The sequence below is a fragment of the Tauraco erythrolophus genome, chromosome 6 (genome assembly GCF_009769465.1).
Source record: "Tauraco erythrolophus isolate bTauEry1 chromosome 6, bTauEry1.pri, whole genome shotgun sequence".
Taxonomy (NCBI): Eukaryota; Metazoa; Chordata; class Aves; order Musophagiformes; family Musophagidae; genus Tauraco; species Tauraco erythrolophus.
In genome coordinates this window covers 13,316,988-13,337,639 of record NC_141470.1, presented here as the reverse complement: position 1 = coordinate 13,337,639, position 20,652 = coordinate 13,316,988, and the positions used below count along the sequence as shown (strand labels likewise).

The following is a 20,652-nucleotide window of genomic DNA, read 5'->3' as shown; positions in this document are numbered from 1 at the left end:
TATCTAAAATATGTGTATTTACAGAAGCTTTCTCAGATAAGAAAACTCTTCAAGGCAGGTGCCTTGCTTTTGTATTTCTTTATATCTCACACTATATACTATAACTTTGCTTCTTATTAGAAAATTTATTTGCTACTGTAGCGCAAGCATTGCATAAAAAATAGTAAGATAGTGTTACAGTAGAAGCAGATTTTATATTAATCATTTATACAATAATCTCAGGAAAATAGAGCTTCAAATTATTAAGGGGCTACATCATGGTGCAAACACATTATTTTACATTAATATGCCGCAAATGTTAGCAGGAAAGTAGGCAGGATAAAGACCTCTGATACCTCTAGTACACACATGCCAAAAAAAGTATGGATGTTGTAGCAAACAGAGCTTCTAGTAAGGTATCATTTTACTTTCTTATTAGGAATTTGGAAAGAATCAGCTCTTTATAGAAAGAGGTAAGTGATAAACAAATGCCTCCTTGACCAAAATGTTGATGAACAATTATGAAGAGAAAAATGAAGATCAACTTTTTAATAATTGAGTTCAGTATACTGCTTTTCTATAAAATATAGACACTATGTTTTCCCAAATAAATTAAATGTAATTCAGTAGAACATCAGATGTTATCAATTAAACCCATAAAGGTACATAGTGCCAAAGCCACATATGTCTCCACTTGCTTCAAATAAGCTGTGCCTTCTTTGACTTTATCATGTAAATATTCACAATTTAATAGCTTTCTCCTTTTAAATAAGCTGGTACAAATACAAAACACAAATCTATTTGGTCAGATGTTCCATGGTGTAAATAAACACACTAAGTTTTAAATAGAACCATTCCAAATTAAATAAACAAACAGAAAAAAAGCATTAAACAATGCGTTAAAAACAAGATTGTGGAAAAAATATTAAATATTGAGTTTGAAGCAAAGCATGCTCCCTGATGATTGGAATAAGTGCTTGGAAAGATAAAGTTTACCTACTCACGATATCTGTTTTGTTGTGTTATAATGTGTGTGCCCCCTAAGTGTTTCTATTTTTGTTTTTAAATCTTCTTTGCAAAAAAATTGCTGCTGTTTGTTTTTAAAGCAATTTTATTTTAGTCTCAAATCCAATTATATTATTTTCACCACATTTTCAATACAGGCTTTTCACTGAAGAGCTGTTCTCACAAGACACTGAAGTTTCACAGGCTTTAACACCATTATTCGTTTCAGGGTTTTTTTTTCTCCTCTGTCAGTATTTTCACTTTGTAGTCAAGTCACAATAAAATGTTTACACAGAAACTGAACTGCTAGTAAAAGGTTTTTCTAATTGCTGATGTACAAGCAAAACTTGTTTTAAATGCTGTGTTAATAGAGGACATTTATTTTGCCATCTGTAACTTTAAATAACTATTGCAGTTTACTACTGGACAAACCTACTTGAGAAGAACAATTAAATAAATTAAACCATATTAAGACCACATTCTAGAAAAAAGTAACCTTTAGTTAGGACAATTACTCTGTGGGCATAACACAAAAGCAGAAAAGTCACATTTTCCATGAAATTTACTTTTGTATGAATCATCAATCCTGTTTTCTCCTGAACAAAATGAGACAAATATGACAAAAAAACCCAAAGTTGTCTGAACTGGATGATCCAAGTAATTACATGTTACAGCAGAATGCATCTATGACAAAACTTTCAAAAATTTGAGGGAAATGTTATTATAGCCCCTGGTTGAAATAGCTTTGGTATAGACCTATAGTAGTATTTAGCTGATTTTGCTGCATTCCCATATAAAAAATAGACACAGTTTCAAAGATCAATCTTCCTAGCACTGATCTATACCCCTTCCCTTTGGAGTACAGATCAAACAAACTCACTATAAAAACATGCCCAAATATTATAGCTTAACATGAAAAATGTATATACTTCTCATTAGCATTTTTAAATGCTGCTTAGAATTGAATTTTCTCAAAACTCCTTATATATACAAACTTTTTGTCTTCCACACCAGCCCCTTAACGTTCCCATCTTATATGATACCATCCATTTAGGGCCTGTTTGTTCAGCCTCAGGTCCTCATCCTGATTTCATCAGCTTCCCTGGCCACCTCACATGAAAAAGTATTTGCAAAAACCAAGCCTTTAAACTGAAAGGTACTCAAAGTAACAACTCATCCTATCTGTCTATAGAGACAGTGAAAATTTATGATGCTATACATGTTACTGAATAGTAGAAGTCTGTACATGCTGTACTAATGTATACTACCTACAGAATATTTGCAAGTTCGGAGAGGTACATTAGAGTCTGTTTAAGAGGATTTAAACCTGTATTACTACAGAAGGTATACTTCAATCCTGTTTTCAGTATGTGAGGAAACATTGAGCTGAATCAGTTGTACATCCTACATTTTATTTTCAGTTTATGTGAACTTACAGTTTGCATATGTTCCTAGATTTATAGTGCTAACTACTACAGTAAGTCCTTTAATCAGAGAACAAGAACAGCCAGCCACAGTGCTAGCTTCTCTGGACATTCATGCCAATGTGATTGAACTCTAAGCTGCAGAGAATACCTATAAAAGACTAGACTGTGGTTCATTTTGTATGGTCATTGACTTGGCTTCATCAGTGAGGCTGCTGAACCATGTTCCAGCTCTCATGGTCACAATACTGTAAGGTGTCTCAACTCTACTACAACTTTTTCTGCAAACACCAGTGTACAGTTGTGTGATAACAACACTCCATACATCTTATTGAAGTTTAAGTACTTACTTCATTGACCTAAACACAAACATTGTTTTCAAAATACTTTTTATGTGAATTTTGCTTACTACGGCTTTTTGTCCTTGTCAACCAAGAAAAGCAGGACTCAGATCAGGAGCCTGCAATAAAATTACTAAAGCCCTTTATATGTTCATAATACTAGATGAACATGAATTAAACAATAGATTCAGGTTCTCATCCAATTAGCCTAGTACGTACAAAGAAGTTTACCATGAATTTACCATTGCACTTATTCCATTGCTTTGATTGGAAAGTATACTCTATATTGAAGTATAAAGAGGTACTGTTTGTACTGACTGATACATTGCTACTTCCATTTATAGATGAGAAAAATGAGGCAAAGAAAACTAACTGATTGCTTGGAAAAAAAAAAAAAAAAACAAACATGTAGTGGCAAAGCCAGGAAGAGTTAGAATAAATAACTTGCTCCCAATTCAGTAATCACTTTATATGGCCTTCTCAGAACTATTTTTCAACAGTAATACTTTTTAAAAATTGTTTATTTTATTTGATAACAATATTTTCTTTAAATACAACTGATGATGCTTATCAAAAAGATGCTGACCTGTAAACGAAGGAAACTGCAAATATAATAGCAAAACCATATATGAAAATAAACATTTGTAAAGGGGAAGAGTTGGTACAAATTGAACACATTTCCATAGTGAGAAGACAACCAGCCATATTTTTCCCTGATGAATGTAGTTTTGTGAATATCTTTTTCCACAAATGATTGAATAAATATTTATTCATAAACCATATTTGTGACTTAAGAGAACAGGCTGCATAGATTGGTTTCATTTATACTACATCATGCAAGAGATATTGCAATAATTTATATCATGCCAAGCCTAAGTTCCATTAGATTTTCCTTATTATACTTGACTAAAGCTGAAGACTATCCAAAACAGCAATTCTGAAAGCTTTCTATTCTCTGTGTAAATAACTATCTTCCTCCCAGATACTCTCCTCTAACTTTCCCTTTCTCAAAGCACTTACACATAGGCCTAGTCCCATTTGGCTAATTTGAATTTAAGCATACGCTGAAACATATTCTTGGGCCATGGCCCAAATGACTACAGTCTCAGTCATTTTGCTGCAACCATAAAGGTCAGCTTTCTCCAAGGTACATAAAAATACATTCCCAGTTCAGCAGACACTGGTCATCCTAGTGTTTCCTCAATAAACCTATGTAGCTTTTCCTTTAATAGTCCTGTTAGTCTTGAATCACAGCCTCATTTCTAGAAATAATTTTCATCACAACAGCTAGATGTGCTATCATTAACAAGCATCATAACAAATGTGTTACTGTAAGTAACACTGTTCTCTCATTATTGTTATGAAAATCAAAAGAAAGCTTGAAATAACAGGAATATTCACTTAATTCAAGCATCTGTAGCCCCTCTGAATAACTGAAGCATAAGTTGGTGGCAAAAAAAAATACAGAAAGTTTATAAGTAGTTAGGTACATTTCTTAAGAAAAGAACATTCGAAAACCGTGATATGACAGCGTCATTTTGAAATAGTTAAAAGAGTATTAGAAAGATGCACGTAACAGGAAAACTAATCAATAAATACTTACAAATTCACAAGAAAATCAGCCCCAGCTCCCAGAAATCACTGGTAAGTTGCTTTTGAATTCATGAAACTGACCTGAAAACATAAAAGGAAAAAAGTTGAAAGAAAAGAAAGCCCAGAGCTGATAAATATTACTTTCTTATTATTATAGAACAGTTATGATTTCTAACTACGAACTACATAAAACAGCACACAAGACTGTTGTCACTATTTCAGCCAAGTAATTTACACAGAATTTGTTTCCAGGAAGCCAATACCAAGAGAAACAATTATTTCATTGTTCTGCATCTCACACCATAGCAACCCAGTCCATTACGGCTTCTAAGAACTGTCATAAATGCAAGCACGGTTATCTTTTAATAAGGAAAATAGCTGTGAGGGGGTTTTGGCTTGTTGGGGCTTTTTGCTTGCCTTTTTTTCTGTTGTTTTCAAGTGCTACAGAACAGTCATTACTTTTTTAAAGTATTTTGTTAACAGCACTTTGCAGCTTAACTGATGTAAAATAATACTGTTTAGGTGCGTTTAACTGGAACCCATCTAAGGCAAAATCCACACAGAAAGACAGACTAATGATTTTGTTCTCCTACGGTCTAGATCTCAGTTAGAAGCTTAGCCTAAGCACAATGGGTTCACTATAAGGCATGATTAAATCCAACATTCTTTTTCCTGCATACCCCTCAGTTCTAGTTGGAAAGGTAACAGATGCAACTCAAACCCACAGAGCTCGCCTTATAAAATTCTTTAACTAGCACAATGACTCACTTTATGCCTCTAAATATCCATGGTTTCCTTTCTCCAGAACCCCCATGCATTAGAAGGTAGTTCAGTAGTTTATTTTTATTGTTTGGTCTACATACAGCACATTTTTAGTTCTTATGAAAACAAAGGAACTTTGTTGCACAGCCCTTGTTTTCTTTCCAAAATGTGAGGATGGATATGGGTAACATTAAACTGAAAATAGTAATGGAGCCTGGGCAACTAGTTTAGGTCAAAACCTTTTTGTTCTCTGGGAGCTATCTGATTAATTTTCAGTTCATAAAACAGTAGGTGTAAGCTCAGTTTAAAAACATGTAACTATATTTAAGATGAAATCATCATTTTTGTTAGCCTCCAGTAATCTTTAAGAAACACCTTCCCACAACATTTCTGTATCCTAAAGTGCACCAGCCAGTACTGCACAGCGCCTAGAGACAAGGAGAGAATACCAAACTTATCTTGATGTAGAATATCCTCCTTATTTCATACACCCACCCTGAAGTGCATGTTATTCATTCCAGCCAAACCCTCCCCCATCCTGAAAGTACACATTTAATTGTGTCTTCTCTCCTGTAATACCAACAGAGAGTCAACAAATCTCGTTTGCTATATCAATGCCGTGTTATTATATATTTTAAAAGCAAGTCTGAATCTCATTATCAGCTGATTTATGCCATTAGTGTGCTTTGGAGCCACCAATTAAACAAGGACAGTGGTTCATAAGGTCACAGTTAATTAATCTGAAAGAGTATAAATACACTTTAATGCACACCACCTCATGTAGAGAATTTAGGAACAAAGCACCAAACCTTTATTCTGGGCAAGCAATTAGGGGGAAAGGTTAAATATACAAAATTTTAAATTTAGCTTTAGTGCTCTGTTAATCTATCAGGAAAAAAGTTCAGTTTGGTAAAAAAATCCTGCAGAGTAATATGTATGTGAAGCCTTGATTCTTACAGCAATAGTGCAAGTGAGGGAGAAGGCAGAACAGGGCTAACCATACCCAGTGATCCTGAGCAAATGAAGGCTTGTTGCTCAGATAACACCTCAGAACCGGGAATCAGCTGCAGGCTTATCCATTGTGTAGCTGGTCAGGGCGGAAAAAAGAAAAACAAAAACCCAACCCCAAACAACCCAGTCTATTCAAAACGGACTAATCTGAGCTAGACTGTTGTATTTAATACATCATACAAAACTGACTTTTCCTTCAACCACATTCCCTTAGTAAATTTAATAAAATAGTGCAATCGAGTAAGTGTTCAGTAATAGCAGTAGTCTACCAACACAACCAGAGTGTAAGTAAAATGCTGAAAACAATCTAATTGACCAGAAATTGTTATTCGCAGTAAAAATTCAAGTATGAGATACCTGGGGCTTATATGGAAGAAAATTATACCTGTTTTTTACTGCCTTGACTCATTTTACCTTGCACAGTTCCTTGCTTAAATAATAGGTGATATAGCTAACACATACACACAAAACCCAAAAGTGAACCTCATGACCTAATTATATTAAGTAGCTGTTAACTACTTTTTTTCCTCTTTTACACCCACAGTCCTATATTCTATAGACTACTTTTTTTCTTTTTAGCTTTTCATGTAATTTTTCTTAAAATAAACAAACAAACAAAAACCCTGTTTTCTTATCCATGTAGAAAACCCTCTGTCCATCAAAGACTAACATCATAAAGTTTAATAAAAAATTTCTATCAGGTGTATCCTACATAAATCATATAGTGAAATATAAATTTATTACATAAATAAAATAGACAAAGGACTAATACTATACAGGTCAATAGTTGTTCCATGTACCTTTTTTTCACCTGTCTCTTCTATCAATTAAAGACTTACATCATGTTTTTAAAGGTGTTTGGGATGTCAGCTCCCACCAAAGTTGAGAAGAAAGACCAAACCCTTTCAGAAGTCTAGCTCTTACGCTATTAGCTTAAACCATTTATGCTTTCACTTTATATGTCTCGAGTTGAACTCCAGGTGACTACATAGATGAGTAGTTGTCGCATAAACCTATAAAAGAACAAAGTTTTCTTTAAAGTAATCTGCTGATTTAATTGGTATGAGTCCCACCAGAAACTTCACTCAGATGTTTTGCAGTATAAATGCTCTCAAAACATTCTCAATACCTGCAATTTCTGCAGGTATTTCAGACGCTTGTTTGGAAAGTTGCTAGCCTCCTTATCAAAGACTGACTCTCCCAGTCCCGCTATGAAAGGGATAAAATAAAGCTGTAAGAGCAACTTATGCTCTGATTTCAAGTACCTTTGCTGAAAGATGTTTCATTCTTAAATTGGCGCATAACATGAAAAAAAAAAAAAAGAGGTTATGTTTTCTTTTTCCTGTACTATAGTGGACTTTCTGTTCTACCACTCTGTTCAAATGCCAAAACTTTTGACGGCAAAGGAAAAACACAGCGTAAAGATCTAAATTTGTGTACCAGTGACTCCAGTGCTCTGGTACTAATCAGAATTTCAACCTACAAGCTGAAGCATGACTGCAAGGCAGGGGAACTGAGGCAATAGCAGATGCAATATAGCAGATCTATATAAATGTACTAACTACAGAATCATAGAATGGCATAGGCTGGAAGGGATCTCAGAGATCATCTAATCCAGCCTCCCTGTCATGGGCAGGGACGCCTCTCAACTAGATCAGGCTACTCAAGGCTCCGTCCAGCCTGGCCTTGAACACCTCCAGGGAGGGGGCATCCACAACTTCTCTGGGCAATTTATTCCAAAGTCTTACCACCCTCATACTGAAGAATTTCTTCCTAAGATCTAATTTAAATCTGTTCTCCTTCAGCTTGAACCCATTTCCCCTTGTCCTATCTGTGGACACTCTTGTAAAAAGTCCCTCCCCAGCCTTCCTGTAGGTTCCCTTCAGGTATACATCCGTGGTATTTGCTGTTGAAAACACCCTGAGGTAACACATCATGGATTCCCAAGTCTTGGAAAGCAGAATAAAAACCCAAACAACACAAACTGACAACATCATGAAAACAAGAAACCACAAAGACAGGGATTTACAAAAGGACCTAAGGGTTCAGGCAACCAGCTTTCAATGAAAACAGCAAAAGTTGATTATCTCCTCGTTTGCCTCAAAAATTCCATTTTAGAAAACCATAAAAATGTTACATTTTAAATGAAAAGTTTTGCTCAAAAGCAAACATCCTCGCAGTTTTCATGGTTTTGACTGTTTGGGGTTGATTTTTTCAAAAAGGAAAAGGTGTCCTAACATGAGGTAACATGAAGTAAGGCCAAGGTCATTTCTGCAAACTCCAAAAAGTCACAGGCCTGGCTTAAAATAAATGTTCATAACGTTAACCATCTCTCACTGACTTGACTAAGAATAATGTACCATCCTCCAACAATTTTACATAATCTTTCAAAATAACTCACTTTTCAAAAAGCTGAGCTTTAGCTTGTCTTGCAAACATCTATTGACACCAAGAGAACTCTGGATGTAAAACGGATTACATACATCACTAAATGACTGTAGAATCTTGTACGCCTGTCCCAGCTTCAGTTGGGACAGAGATAATTTTTCTCTTTAGCAGCTAGAAGAGCTCTGTGTTTTGGATTTAATCTGGGACTTGTTATGAGCAGAATTTGATAGTGCACTGATGTTTATAGTTAGTAAAGTGACACCAAGGACTTTTCAGCTTCCCGTGTTTTTGCCAGCTGCAGGAGGACAAGAGGCTGGTAGGGAGCATAGCTGGGACAAACGAGTCACAACTCCTTTTACGATTTGAACTTAGATTTAGGATTGAGGGCCAAGCTGACCAATGGAATATTCCGTACCATGCAACATCATGCCTAGTATATACATGAGAGTTGACTGGGAAGAAGCTCTGTCGCTCTTCCAAGGGCTCTTTCTCTTCTGTGGGCCTCTCTTGGTCTTTTGTAGTTCTCTTTCTCTCTTTCTTTTTTTTCAAGCCTCTCGCTTATTTGAGATTGCAGTGTCAGGACTTATCTGTTTCGAAATCACTTGCTGGGACAGGATTGGCGTTTGTCAATAGGTGGTGAGCAATATACTGTGCATCACTTGTTTGTATATATCAGCATTTTCTATATTATCATTTATTATTATTATTATGTTATCATTAATACTTTAAATTTTATATTAATGTTATTATTAAATTGTTCTTAACCCATGAGTATCCTTCCTTTTTCCTCTTTAATTCTCTTCCCCATTCCCTGGGGGTGCGGGCGGCTGAGAGAGCAGCTTTGTGGCATTTAGTTGTTGTCTGGGTTAAACTACGACAATGCCCAAAGTGTTATGAATCAAAGAAAATTCCATAAATAGCCATACATCACTTAAAAAATAGTCCTCTTTTTGCCCAAACACCATCAACCCCAGTAATTCCAAGAGATTTTAATTTTCAGAACAGAAGATTTCACCACTTCTGTAAAGCAGAAAAAAAAATATTCATTTTATTAAAAAAATTCATTTTTTAAAACCTTTAATTAAAATATTCTGATTCTTCTAAGATAGAGCCTCTACAGGTAGTCTGTATTTTCTGTGCACAGTCATCAGTGAGCATGAAGGAAGCCTGCAAGTAAAAAATGGAAGCAGTTATTTAGTAAAAAGCATGGCATCGTGTTATATCATTTGAGAATGTGGCCTATCATTGTGGGCTGCTGGGACTAAAATACGTACCATTCAACAGCTGTTAAAAAACTATTTTCAGAATTATAGCATCGTGTAAAATGAGAAAAAGGAATAATACAGAAACGAAGCTATACATTTAGGGTCTGAATCACATAGCAATTTCACACCCTTAAATGTGCAAAAATGTCACAATTAAAACAACATTAATGGCCTGTAAGCCCCAAGCCACAATCTCAAAAATTAAGGAGGCAGTAGGCTGATTTTCATGAGATCCTTTGAGCTGGATTTCTAAAAATCTTACTTAATTGAGGTAAAGGGCACAGTTTCAAGATGATTCACTGAGGAATGTTTTACTTACACAGAAAACTTTTCATATATGATCATTTTGAAATAGGAAAGTAAACACAGTAAGTAACCAGTATAGATGAGACTTTCTAGAAAAGACACAAGGAAATTCCTTATATCTTCCTTTTGTGTCACTTCTCTTCAACAGTCCATGATAGTATTTTACTGCCTTTGCTGGCTTGTTTCTTAAACTGTTCATTCTCCTTGGTTCCATGCATTAGCAAGAAACAAAACAAACAGAAAAACAATGAAACTAAAACAACCACAATGTTGTTTCACTAATGCTTTTAATTTTAGAATAGTCTCTCTGCAGTGATGCTCATTCAGATTTTTGTACTCTGTAACAGAGATTGCAGCCAAATGATCTATCAAGGAAGGAATCAGAGCATACCACCTGTTACACCACTGGTCATTTTAAAACACATGTTGCATCACAGTGAGGTAAGAACAGCAATACAATGTAAACATCAGTCTCCAAAGCTCTGGACTCAATCACTGTCTTTGCTATAGACTTTCTGCTCAACTTTCAGCAAAAGAGTTTATTTGTGCTGTTTAGTTCTTTATTCACAAAAAGGAGATACTATTTCTTCCTTCTGTAACAGCGATGTTTTACAATTCTACATACCAGAAGCTGTGATGTCGTTATTACAGAAAGGAGGCTCAAAAAAATACCTAAAATAGGACACATCTCCACAGAGTTTTGCAGGGAGATGTGAGCTCACTCTGCCCACACTCAGAGATGACTGGCCACAAACCCACTCTAATCCAGTTTAGCTATGGTTAGCACTTACGTAAACTACGTGACTTCCAGTTTAGCACAACCTCACATCTGCCTACAAAAAGCATGTCGACGTACACATACAATAGATGGTGTTTCTGTAAACTACCTCCTGAAAAAAGGAACCCCATAAGCATCACCACTTCTGCTAAAGCCCACAGCGTGGCTCACAAGACAGTTGTTCCCTGTCTCTCCCAGAAGGGTATCGGCTCGGTGGCAGCACATGATCTGGCAGCCCCCTATTATGTCACTGACTCTAAGAGGTCCTTATGATCTCTCCTGTAAGGGCACATGCATTTGCAAAATTGTATTATGTCTTCAACAGGCAGCTCATGACAGTTTCTCTGCTGTGTGCCTGCATACCTATAAAGCATCCAATCACTGTAGGACCTGAGGACAGAATACAAAATTAAGGTCTTTTGGTTGTATTGCTTCATAGCATAGCGTCAGGTTAAGACCAAAAAGGTTTTTGATGCAAAAAGTACTGCACACGTCCAGCAACTAATCTAAATGTATTATTACATCTGCCACTAAAATTGCACTTGAAAACACCAAAAACCTCTAATTCACTGTACAGGTGAAAGAAATACCTAAATATGTATTTATTCTTTCATACAAAAGGAAGGGGGTTAGCATTCCAGATCTGATAAGCTCTGTACTCATACTTTCAAGCAGATAAGAACCACAAGACATAAACCACGCTGCTTGGAAGGCTGAAGGGAGAGGAGCAACTCCAGTTACAACTCATGGGTTAGAGATAGGAAAAGCCTCCTCACTGGCCCGGGGTGGGCTGGTAAGCACTGCCAGCACCCTGCTCCCACATCAAGGGACTCAGATTTCCCAGCAGTTCCTGCACCAGCCCACTGCCACTCACATGATGTAGCTACGACACAAAAAACACTCGGAACCTCTCGTGAGCTATATGCTGTTTTAATAGCCACAGGCTGGGTCATTCCTAACCAAAATGATTGAATTAAAGAAAACAGAGAAAGCTTTCAAAATGCATACATTCCTGTCGCATTTACATATACAGATCCATGTGCTGAAAGCACTACAAGGCAAATTAAGCCCAGAATGAAAAGTTACAGCATTACAAGCCCCGAGAAGTATAACTGGTGTTTCAAATACCAGAAACCCTTCCAATATGTGGTACTGTTAGAAGGATATATCAAATACAAAGAATTTTACAGCAAATACATACTGCACTTGGAAAGTTACTTTCTACACCTAGAGAAGCAGCGGTGTGCAGAGGACATGGCTTGGAAATGACATCCAGAGTCACTCTTCAGAGACCCACATTTGTCACACAATCATTGAAATCAACCACACAAAGGCAGACATGGCAGCTCTGGCATTGACCTGCATTACAATATTTGGCAATTTATTCCTCTTCTCTCTCTCTCTGCCTCAACTGTACTTTCTCCACGTGCAATGATAGCTTTTTAATCTCTTCCTATGCGTGTACGGGGACTCGCAACCGCAACAAGGTCTCAGGGTGCTACTGTAGAACAGTCTCACAAGGGTTCTCTGGATATAATTTTAACACAAAATAAAAACATTTTTGTTTATCTTACAATATTATTATTATGTAATACGTGCATCATGCAAGAAGAACACCACACATACCAGGAGCTGTCAGTCTATCACACGGATGTATTTTTTCTTGACAAATTGTATTAAAATTATATGAGTAGTCTTTGGCTCCCTTTATCTTTCGAATACGTAACGTGTCAGGTTTCCTGCTCTTTCATATTCAGACCAATGTTTAAAGTAGTTTTACTGAAGAATTGGCTTACATTGTTTAAAAGAGGATATATTCTTTCAGTTCAGTCATATGACTGAAAAGGACAGTATAAAAAGTATAAATATTATCCCAACTGTAATTTAGCATGCAGCTAAGTCTCTTTAATGAGCTTCATGAGCTCTGGATTGGACCAAATTGAAATTCAATCACACAACAGAATGGAATCACATTGTTCTGAGATTCAAATCAACTATATTTACCGGTACATACTTATTTTATCCCCATTTTTTTTCTATATTATCTACATATATTTTTATATTTTATCTACAATTGCTGACCACCTCTGAGCAAATAAATGGTCTTTTTGGAAAGAAAGATTAAAAAAAAAAATTTCGTGACACTATTATTCTTGCTAGATAAAGCATCAAGAATTATGTAGAGTTGTGAACAGTTAAATAACATGGGAAGGCTTGAGTCATCGTACATCACCGCTCAAAGTCTGAAGCTGTTGCACACGGAAAGGGTTTAGGACACATCTTCATCAAGTTCTTTCACTGCACTTTGACTGGAACACCTACGAAATTGTACTTGTGCTACATTTACCAGATGCAAACTGCTTGGCACAATTTTTGATAGTGTAATACCTGCATATGCACAAGCAAGTCTTGCAACAGTAACAAGAAATCTCAAACAGAAAACTAAAGCCCTCAAGCAGAGAGATCTATATGGGGGAGGAGGGGGAAGTATTAATTGTGAAAGCCCAGCTTTAACATTATTTCCAAGAACTACAAATTGTAAGATAGTTGAAATGTCTATCTGCTATTTTAGAGATATCAGCAATAATACTAGTGAATGAGAACACATTACCATATTTCAAATTCCAGCACAAATATACTGTATAGCACTTGGATTTGAAAATTCCCTGGAAATTGGAGATTCAACCTGTCACAACTGCAGTGCACTTACACAACAAAAAACATAGTGATTCGTGGTTTCAATTAGGGAAAAGAAAAAAAAAAGAAGAAGAAAAAGAGAAAAATGCAACAATGTACCCTTATCTTCAGAATTTAATGTAAGCAGGTTGTGAGCCAAATGGCCAGGAGCTAAGTCAGCTGTACACAAATTCACATTTTTTCTGACAAATGTATTTTGTAATATTACAATATAAGCGTGCCATTTTCTCCCATTGAAACTAGTTTTAATCCACACAAAAATGTGGAGAGTATTGGAGAGTACCATATTACAGAAGCTCAGGTTTTCAAAGCCAGTGAAGTAGGACATAAAAATCAATTAACATGCCTTAAGAACATCTGCCTTCAGGTCTAGTTCCCTGGATTCCCCGAGGGACAAAACCTCCTTACTACATATCTTGGGGGTGTTTTTCCCAAAACTCTGAAACATAATAATTATAGCTTAAGTCTTTTTCTTTTTTTTTTTTTTTTAAAAAAAGACTTCATATACTAACTTCCTCTCTCAGCTCCAATTTTTGAAATTCATTGCTCTTGACACTATAACCAGAGAAACGTAGGTCCAGGTGCTCTCATTTTAATTTCATTTTAAAAGAATGATATGTAAATTAAACTTCTTTTTTCAAGGATTCGTTCAGTCAGTTGGACTTCTATCCTACATGTATATCCTCTGTCAGAAAACGATTCCCCAAGTATGTGTAACAGAGTGCTACCAGCAAGCACAGGGCTTTGTATTCTGCCCAAAGGATCATTCCATTTGTGATTGTCTACAATAATCAACCTCGAAGACAATTATCTCTCATCTGCTGGACAAATAAATCCCATGAAAAAAAAAAAAATGAACCCTGTTACATCACCAAGCCCTCCAAATAAAAACCTCCCAGCCTCCTTTCAGTCTGTCCTAAAGCACGACTATCATTAGTTATAAAGAAAGCAAAAAATTATGTTTAATTAAGGAAGGAGTATACCTTGAAACATAAATTTGCCTTCAATGGTAAAGCTATCAGTTTGGTAAGAATTCAAGCTTTGGAGACTTCATCAGGTGAAGTCCTACTTTCCTCTAATTTTCTCCTACGACATCTCTGTCAAAATCTTCTCTGTGATTTTGAACAATATTTGTTCTTGTTGCCTATCATCTAAAGATTTTTATTTCCTATTTTTTTCTGCAACATGCATCTCTGCAAGGTATTTTGAAACCAGAACTGAAACATGTTCACTATAGATAGAAATCCTTGCAGGCAACACTGCACATGAAATAAATGATACGACAGTCCCTAACTCCAATTTATGCTAAGCCCAGTCATGGGTACTAACAGTCAAGCAGGTTGAAATGCTAAAGCACCACTTTTTCTCAGTCCATAACGATCGGTCTTACCTAACCTAGCAGGAGTGCATGGAGCTCTACCTAGGGATGGATCAGGAGCTGATCGAGAGTTTACAGGTCAGGATTAAAGGGAGGGCAAGGACAGGTGACGCTGTAGTGGGGGTCTGCTAAAGGCCACCTGACCAGGAAGACTAAGCGGATGAGGTCCTCTACAGACAGATAGGAGCAGCCTCATGTTCACAAGCCCTGGTCCTCATAGGGGACTTCAGCCACCTCGATATCTGTTGGAGGGACAACACAGCAGGGCATAAGCAATCCAGGAGGTTCCTGGAATGGACTGATGATAACTTTTCCAAGGGATAGAAGAATCAACAAGGAGAGGTGATATGGTGGAGCTTCTTCTCACCAACAAAGAGGAGCTGGTGGGGAATGTGAAGTTCAAGGGCAGCCTTGGCTCCAGTGACCATGAAAGGGTGGAGTTCAAGACCCTTAGGGCAGCGAGGAGAGAGCACAGCAAGCTCACTACCCTGGACTTCAGGAGAGCAGACTTTGGCCTCTTCAAGGATCTGCTTGGTAGAGTATCATGGGATACAGCCCTGCAGAGAAGAGGGGTCCAGGAAAGCTGGTAAGTATACAAAGAGCACGTCCTCCAAGCTCAGGAGCAGCGCATCCCAGCAAAAAGGAAGTCACGTAAAAACACCAAGAGGCCTGCATGGATGAACAAGGAGCTCCTGGACAAACTCAAGTACAAAAAGGAAACCTACAGAAGGTGGAAGCAAGGACAGGTAGCCTGTAAGGAATACAGAGAAATTGTCTGAGCAGCCAGGGATCAGGTTAGGAAAGTTAAAGCCCTGAGATAATTACATCTGGCCAGGGACATCAAGGGCAACAAAAAAAGTCTCTATAGGTATGTCAGTGATATAAAGAGGACTAGGGAAAATGTGGGCCCTCTCCAGAAGCAAATGAAAGATCTAGTTACCCAGGATATGGAGAAGGCTGAGGTACTCAGTAACTTTTTTGCCTCAGTCTTCACTGGCAAGTGCTCTAGCCGCACCACCCAAGTAGCAAAAGGCAAAGGCAGGGACTGGGAGAATGAAGAACCGCCCACTGTAGGAAACAATCAGGTTTGAGACCACCTAAGGAAATTGAATATGCACAAGTCCATGGGACCTGATGAGGCACATCTGCGGGTCCTGAGAGAACTGGCACATGAAGTTGCTAAGCCACTATCCATCATATTTGAGAAGTTGTGGCAGTACAGTGAAGTTCCCACCAACTGGAAAAGGGGAAACACAGCCCCCATATTTAAAAAGGGAAAAAAGGAAGACTCAGCCAACTACAGGACAGTCAGTCTCATCCCTGTGCCCGGCAAGATCATGGAGCAGATCCTCCTGGAAACTATGCTAAGGCACATGGGAAAAAAGGAGGTGATTGGTGACGGTCAACGCGGCTTCACTAACAGCAAATCGTGCCTGATAAATTTGGTGGCCTTCTATGGTGGGGTTACAGCATTGGTGGATAAGGAAAGAGCAACTGACATCATCTACCTGCACTTGTCCAAAGCATCTGACACTGTCCCACACGACATCCTTGTCTCTAAATTGGACAGACATGAATTTCACAGGTGGACCACTTGGTGGATGAGAAATTAGCTGGATGGACGAATATAAAGAGTTACAACCTACAGCTCGATGTGCAAGTGGAGACCAGTGACGAGTGGCGTTCCTCAGGTGTCAATATTGGGACTAGCACTGTTTAACATCTTTGTTGGTGGCATGGACAGGGGGATCGAGGGCACCCTCAGCAAGTTCGCTGATGACACCAAGCTGTGTGGTGTGCTTGACACACTGGAGGGAAGAGATGCCATCCAGAGAGACCTTGACAGGCTGGAGAAGTGGGCCCATGAGAACCTCATGAAGTTCAACGAGGCCAAGTGCAAGGCCCTGCTCATGATTCAGGGCAATCCCAAGCACAAGTACAGGCTGGGCAGAGAATGGATTGAGAACAGCCCTGAGGAGAAGGACTTGGGGGTGTTGGTTGATGAGAAGCTCAACATGAGCCAGCAATGTGCGCTTGCAGCCCAGAAAGCCAACAGTATCCTGGGCTGCATCACAAGAATTGTGGCCAGCAGGTCGAGGGAGGTGATTCTGCCCCTCTACTCTGCTCTTGTGAGACCCCACCTGCAGTACTGTGTTCAGCTCTGGGGTGCCCAACCTAAGAAGGACATGGACCTGTTGGAGTGGGTCCAGAGGAGGGCCATACAGATGATCAGAGGGCTCGAGCACCAATCCTGTGAAGACATGCTGAGAGAGTTGGGGTTGTTCATCCTGGAGAAGAGAAGGTTCCAGGGAGACGGTATAACAGTCTTCCCATATCTAAAGGGTGCTTGCAACAAAGCTGAAGAGGGACTTTTTACAAAGGCATGTAGTGATGAGACAAGGGGCAACAGCTTTAAACTGAAAGAGGGGAGATTTAGTTTAGATATAAGGGAGAAATTCTTCATTATGAGGGTGGTGAGGCAATGGAACAGGTTGCCCAGAGAAGTTGTGGATGCCCCATCCCTGAAAGTGTTGAAGGCCAGGTTGAATGAGATTTTGAGCAACCTGATGTAGTGGCAGGTGTCCCTGCCCATGGCAGGGGGTTTGGAACTAGATGATCTTTGAGGTCCCTTCCAACCCAAATCATTCTATGATTCTATGTTCACAGCCTGTTTTTTGTACAGCGTAGAGAGATAACGTATTAGTAAACTGTTGATCTTGGAGTCAGAGGTGCCCTGCACTTTAGGACAGACTGTCCTAAGCTACAAATTTAAAGGCAAGTTTGGAGGAAGGGTTCTGTTTTTCACGTGACAAAAATGATTCCTAGCTTCTTTAGGTAGTCGTATAAAACCATATCTCCAGGCATTTACTAGCATTGCTCAACATCTATGAGCCTCAGGCTATCTGCACCTGCACTCAGCATGATACTGACAGGCAGCAATGAAAAGATGACGGCTAGAGGGGTGGCTACTAGGTGTTTTGCATATGATATTTCGAAAATGTAAATGGAATACTGATTTAAAAACAAAACAAAGCAAAGCAAAACACCACATTCAAAAAGTTAGCATGAACCTGGGTAGCAAAGCTAAAAGTTTTACAAAATTAACTCATCAGCCTGACATGTCTCATTACAAGATTTTATCACTGGTTTAACTAAACAAAAGAAAATTAATGAGGAAAGAAAAATAGACAGGGAATAACTTATATTTCTTTAAAAAGAAAGTTCTTTAGGAAGTGCTTCAAATATGTTTCTGTCTTGTGCTAAATGAAGCAGCTATTGCTGTGGAATTTTAGGGTGGTGTTTTCTCCGTTTTCTTTTTAACAAACACCAGAGTGAACATTACAGAACATCCATCAGAAATCATTAGAGCACAAGTTATAACTACTCCCTGGCAATGATTAAGTATGTAGGTTGCGTTCTTTTTTTTGTTTGGTAAAATTTTCTAATTCCTCTATTTTACTTCAACTAGGCATACTTTGCTTCTTTAAGCTAGAAATTTCTCTTTTTCCAGGTGACTCTGCCCTCTTCTAGCATATGCACCCTTTGGAATGCAGTGCAAAGTTAATTATGCATAAATAACCTTATAATAAAACTTTCAGGGAAATCAAGGAAAAAGAAAAGGATTAAAATCTTAGCCAATGCCACTCTCAAGAATCAAAAATCACATTAATAGATCATCTTTCCCACTTGACAAAGCTTCTAAACCTTATTCTTCTCTTTCTTCATTTAAGAAACTTTAAAATGTTAGTTATAGTTCAAATGATCGCGGTTATAATTTCAGTTATTTTATTTCTTACTACGCCTTGCTTCCAAATAACTTAATCCTTCACTTTCTTTCCAACTAAGTGCATTAGGGTGGTACTGTAGGTCGCAGTTATGTTCAAAATCCTGTTGTTCTCAGTGCAGCGTAAATTGCCATTAAGAGTCTTAAAAGTGTAGATTTCTAAGAGGACATGCATTTTGAAAGTATCAACAGGCACACTACTCAGTGTGAAAAAATGTGGTCCCTCGAAGAAATATATCAACCCCTGGGGACTCTGATCGCACAGGAAGGCATGGCTATTTTTGGAACGCAGGGTTAAAAATCCAGCTGTGCTTGGTTCATTGCAGAACAACCATGGTTTTAGATGATAATTCACTGCAAAGTCAGGCACTACTATTAATCACCACAAGAATGTATTGTGCACCTATATAACGTTTCCAGACAAAATTTTAAAATACCTTACAAGAAAATAAATATTTAAGAACACTACAGTTGGATGATATTTTCCTCTGTACAGAGTGCCAACATAAAGTTTGTGGAACTTTCAAACCATAATTTGAGGATCTAGGAGGGAGATGAAGCAACACACATTACTAATACCGACACCCTGTACTGGGATCATTTGTGTAATTAAGCAACATCTAATCTGATCTGATCACCTTTTATGATGGGGTGACCCGCCTGGTTGACGAGGGAAGGGCTGTGGATGTAGTTTTCCTTGACCTCAGTAAAGCCTTGGATACAGTCTCTCATAGTGTTCTGGTTGCGAAACTGGTAACTGCTGGCCCGGATAGGCACACCCTCCTTTGGGTTAAAAACTGGCTGGATGACCGGGCCCAAAGAGTGGTGGTAAATGGGGCTAAATCCGGCTGGAGGCCGGTCACCAGTGGGGTTCCCCAGGGCTCAGTGCTGGGTCCAGTTCTGTTTAACATCTTTATCAATGACCTGGATGAGGGTTTTGAATGTACCCTCAGTAAATTTGCGGACGACACCAAGCTGGGAGGCTGTGTCGATCTGCTCGAGGGTAGGGAGGCCCTTCAGAGGGATTTGAACAGACTGGATCGTTGGGCTGAGGCCAATGGCATGAGCTTTAATAAGGCCAAGTGCAGAGTCCTTCACTTGGGGTGTAAAAACCCCAAGCATCGCTATAGGCTCGGGGAAGAGTGGCTGGAGAGCTGCCTGGCGGAGAAGGACCTGGGGGTGTTGGTTGACTACCGGCTTGATATGAGCCAGCAGTGTGCCCAGGTGGCCAAAAAGGCCAATGGGATACTGGCGTGTATCAAGGATAGTGTAACCAGCAGGAACAGGGAAGTGATCCTGCCCCTGTACTTGGCACTGGTGAGGCCGCACCTGGAATATTGTGTCCAGTTTTGGGCCCCTCGCTTTAAGAGAGATATTGAGCTCCTGGAGCGAGTCCAAAGAAGGGCGACTAAACTGGTCAAGAGGCTGGAAAATAAAACTTATGGGGAGTGACTGAGGGAGTTGGGGCTGTTTAGCCTAAAGAAGAGGAGGCTGAGGGGAGACCTGATTACAGCCTACAAATACTTGAGAAGGGATGGTGGGGAGGTGGGGGAAGGGCTCTTTACATTAGTGCTGGGTGATAGGACAAGAGGAAATGGGTATAAACTTAGTCAGGGGAGGTTCAGGTTGGATGTTAGAAAGAATTTCTTCTCTGAAAGGGCTGTCAGCCACTGGAATAGGCTGCCCAGGGAGGTGGTTGAGTCCCCATCCCTGGATGTGTTTAAGAAAAGGGTGGATGAACTACTTAGGGATATGGTTTAATGGGAGATTAGGGACGGTTGGACTGGATGATCTCTAAGGTCTTTTCCAACCTAGAAATTCTGTGATTCTGTGATATTAATAGCAAGCCATCTCCTTGAAAATCAGGGAATAAGATTCTACTTGATAAGATCAGAGGCAGCAGCATCCCAGTCCAAGCCACATAGAGCTTTGCAAAAATCA

At 38.7% G+C, this 20,652-nt stretch overlaps 1 protein-coding gene across 1 annotated transcript in view; it reads right to left on the bottom strand.

Annotated features, from left to right (window-relative positions):
* The window catches only part of SOX6 (SRY-box transcription factor 6), a 381,585-nt gene that overhangs the window by 319,030 nt on the left and 41,903 nt on the right, over positions 1–20,652 (bottom strand). The window contains exon 2 of the mRNA XM_086614165.1: positions 4,353–4,423. The gene's annotated coding sequence lies outside the window, so the exon portion shown is untranslated. The remainder of the gene's footprint in view (positions 1–4,352; positions 4,424–20,652) is intronic.